A 4,123-nucleotide genomic window follows, 5' to 3' on the forward strand; every position below is an offset into this window, starting at 1 on the left:
TAGTCTATAACAGGAGATACACTGAGAGAGGGGAGATCAAGGTACTGTAGTCTATAACAGGAGAGAGGGAAGATCATAGTACTGTAGTCTATAACAGGAGATATACTGAGAGAGGGGAGATCATAGTACTGTAGTCTATAACAGGAGATATACTGAGAGAGGGGAGATCATAGTACTGTAGTCTATAACAGGAGATATACTGAGAGAGGGGAGATCATAGTACTGTAGTCTATAACAGGAGATATACTGAGAGAGGGGAGATCATAGTACTGTAGTCTATAACAGGAGATATACTGAGAGAGGGGAGATCATAGTACTGTAGTCTATAACAGGAGATATACTGAGAGGGGGAGATCATAGTACTGTAGTCTATAACAGGAGATATACTGAGAGGGGGAGATCATAGTACTGTAGTCTATAACAGGAGATATACTGAGAGAGGGGAGATCATAGTACTGTAGTCTATAACAGGAGATATACTGAGAGGGGAGATCATAGTACTGTAGTCTATAACAGGAGATATACTGAGAGGGGAGATCATAGTACTGTAGTCTATAACAGGAGATACAGTGGGGAGATCATAGTACTGTAGTCTATAACAGGTGTAGTCTAACAGTGAAATGCTTGGTAAACAACAGGTGTAGACTAACAGTGAAATGCTTCATAAACAACAGGTGTAGACTAACAGTGAAATGCTTCATAAACAACAGGTGTAGACTAACAGTGAAATGCTTGGTAAACAACAGGTGTAGACTAACAGTGAAATGCTTCATAAACAACAGGTGTAGACTAACAGTGAAATGCTTCCTAAACAACAGGTGTAGACTAACAGTGAAATGCTTCCTAAACAACAGGTGTAGACTAACAGTGAAATGCTTCATCAACAACAGGTGTAGACTAACAGTGAAATGCTTCATAAACAACAGGTGTAGACTAACAGTGAAATGCTTCATAAACAACAGGTGTAGACTAACAGTGAAATGCTTCATCAACAACAGGTGTAGACTAACAGTGAAATGCTTCATCAACAACAGGTGTAGACTAACAGTGAAATGCTTGGGAAACAACAGGTGTAGACTAACAACAACAGGTGTAGACTAGCAGTGAAATGCTTCATAAACAACAGGTGTAGACTAACAGTGAAATGCTTCATAAACAACAGGTGTAGACTAACAGTGAAATGCTTCATCAACAACAGGTGTAGACTAACAGTGAAATGCTTCATAAACAACAGGTGTAGACTAACAACAACAGGTGTAGACTAACAGTGAAATGCTTCCTAAACAACAGGTGTAGACTAACAGTGAAATGCTTCATCAACAACAGGTGTAGACTAACAGTGAAATGCTTCATAAACAACAGGTGTAGACTAACAGTGAAATGCTTCATAAACAACAGGTGTAGACTAACAGTGAAATGCTTCCTAAACAACAGGTGTAGACTAACAGTGAAATGCTTCATAAACAACAGGTGTAGACTAACAGTGAAATGCTTGGGAAACAACAGGTGTAGACTAACAACAACAGGTGTAGACTAACAGTGAAATGCTTCATAAACAACAGGTGTAGACTAACAGTGAAATGCTTCGTAAACAACAGGTGTAGACTAACAGTGAAATGCTTCATAAACAACAGGTGTAGACTAACAGTGAAATGCTTCATAAACAACAGGTGTAGACTAACAACAACAGGTGTAGACTAACAGTGAAATGCTTCATAAACAACAGGTGTAGACTAACAGTGAAATGCTTCATCAACAACAGGTGTAGACTAACAGTGAAATGCTTCATAAACAACAGGTGTAGACTAACAGTGAAATGCTTCATCAACAACAGGTGTAGACTAACAGTGAAATGCTTCATAAACAACAGGTAAAAGTGAAATGCTTCATAAACAACAGGTGTAGACTAACAACAAAAGGTGTAGACTAACAGTGAAATGCTTCATCAACAACAGGTGTAGACTAACAGTGAAATGCTTGGGAAACAACAGGTGTAGACTAACAACAAAAGGTGTAGACTAACAGTGAAATGCTTCATCAACAACAGGTGTAGACTAACAGTGAAATGCTTCATAAACAACAGGTGTAGACTAACAGTGAAATGCTTCATAAACAACAGGTGTAGACTAACAACAACAGGTGTAGACTAACAGTGAAATGCTTCATAAACAACAGGTGTAGACTAACAGTGAAATGCTTCCTAAACAACAGGTGTAGACTAACAGTGAAATGCTTCATAAACAACAGGTGTAGACTAACAGTGAAATGCTTCATAAACAACAGGTGTAGACTAACAGTGAAATGCTTCATAAACAACAGGTGTAGACTAACAGTGAAATGCTTCATAAACAACAGGTGTAGACTAACAGTGAAATGCTTCCTCACAGGTTTCTTCCCAACAACGCAGAGAGAATATAGAAATAATAGAACTATGCTGGGTGTGAGTTATCATCTTCTCACAGGCCTTGTAGTTCCTCTGTCTTATCGTTTTACCAGCCGCCTCGTACTCCTCCCACGTTTAAAGCTCATCACAAATTTGACGACAACAGAACAAAAAAAAACACAAAACTGCCTCTTCAAGCAGAAAGAAAAGAGGAAATAGAGTGCCGCTTCTCCTCCCTCCCTCCCTCCCTCCCTCCCTCCCTCCCTCCCTCCCTCCCTCCCTCCCTCCCTCCCTCCCTCCCCCTCCCTCCCTCCCCTCCCTCCCTCCCTCCCTCCCTCCCTCCCTCCCTCCCTCCCTCCCTCCCTCCCTCCCTCCCTCCCCTCCTCTCTCTCCTCCCTCCCTCCCTCCCCTCCTCTCTCTCCTCCCTCCCTCCTTCCCTCCCTGTCCTCCTCTCTCTCTCTCTCTCTCCCCCCCCCTCACTCCCTCTCCTCCTCTCTCTCTCTCCTCCCTCCCTCCTTCCCTCCCCTCCTCTCTCTCTCTCCTCCCTCCCTGCTTCCCTCCCCTCCTCTAGCTCTCTCTCCTCCCTCCTCCCCTCATCCCTCCCTCCTTCCCTCCCTCTCCTCCTCTCTCTCTCCTCCCTTCCTCCTTCCCTCCCTCCCTCCCTCCCTCCCTCCCTCCCTCCCTCCCTCCCTCCCTCCCTCCCTCCCTCCCTCCCTCCCTCCCTCCCTCCCCCTCCCTCCCTCCCTCCCTCCCTCCCTCCCTCCTCTCTCTCTCCTCCCTCCCTGCTTCCCTCCCCTCCTCTCGCTCTCTCTCCTCCCTCCTCCCCTCATCCCTCCCTCCTTCCCTCCCTCTCCTCCTCTCTCTCTCCTCCCTCCCTGCTTCCCTCCCTCCCCTCCTCTCTCTCCACTCCCTCCCTCCCTCCCCCCCTCTCCTCCCTCCCTTCTCCCTCCCTCCCTCTCCCTCCCTCCCCCCCTCCCTCCCTCCCTCCCTCCCTCCCTCCCTCCCTCCCTCCCTCCCTCCCTCCCTCCCTCCCTCCCTCCCTCCCTCCCTCCCTGTTCCTAATTTCATCTGTATTGCTGCAGTGTGTTTGACAAGTGAGCCAGGCGTGTGGCTTTAAAGAGAGGCACGACTCAGACGGTCTCCTTTCCTCCCCAACCTGACCCTTGTCGCACAATTAGCCGCCTGCCTTTCAGATAGCTAGAACAAAGGTGAACTCTACGAGGCCAGGCTGTATCCAGGCTACATCCTCCCAAATAGAACCCTATTCCCTTAATAGTGTTTAGTCCCTATATAGTGCACTAGCCCTATAGACCCTGGTCAAAAGGAGTGCATTATACAGGGAATAGGGTTGCATTTGGGACGCAGGCTCAAGTCACTACAATGAGGACGAAGCAGGCGGAGGGTGGTTGGGTGACACGCCTCTCATGCCTCCAGGGCAGCTCTCTTGACCAGTGGAATCGGTAGCTGTCACTAAACATCTCTGTCTTACTGTGCTCTCTAATGACAGACCCAGATTGGACCAACGGGAACAACAGCTGCTTCTGCTGCTATAGGAGGAAGGACAGAGAGATGAGGAGAATATAGACCATCACTCTAAGAGCAAAGAACAGAGAGATGAGGAGAATATAGACCATCACTCTAAGAGTAAAGGACAGAGAGATGAGGAGAATATAGACCATCACTCTAAGAGCAAAGAACAGAGAGATGAGGAGAATATAGACCATCACTCTAAGAGCAAAG

General features: G+C 46.4%; 1 long non-coding RNA gene across 5 annotated transcripts; it reads left to right on the plus strand.

The window, feature by feature from the left end:
• Positions 1-640: 640 nt before the first annotated feature.
• On the plus strand, positions 641-2,382 carry LOC127913725 (uncharacterized). 5 transcript variants are annotated; one of them, XR_008086553.1, is made up of 4 exons: positions 641-674; positions 891-962; positions 1,527-1,670; positions 2,140-2,372. It is a non-coding gene; the product is annotated as an uncharacterized LOC127913725 (long non-coding RNA). The 5 variants fall into 5 exon arrangements; XR_008086555.1 differs by lacking the exon at positions 891-962 and adding an exon at positions 1,327-1,398; XR_008086556.1 differs by lacking the exon at positions 891-962 and adding an exon at positions 1,327-1,398 and having other exon boundaries at positions 646-710.
• Positions 2,383-4,123: the final 1,741 nt, after the last annotated feature.

Source organism: Oncorhynchus keta, chromosome 30 (genome assembly GCF_023373465.1).
Source record: "Oncorhynchus keta strain PuntledgeMale-10-30-2019 chromosome 30, Oket_V2, whole genome shotgun sequence".
Classification (NCBI taxonomy): Eukaryota; Metazoa; Chordata; class Actinopteri; order Salmoniformes; family Salmonidae; genus Oncorhynchus; species Oncorhynchus keta.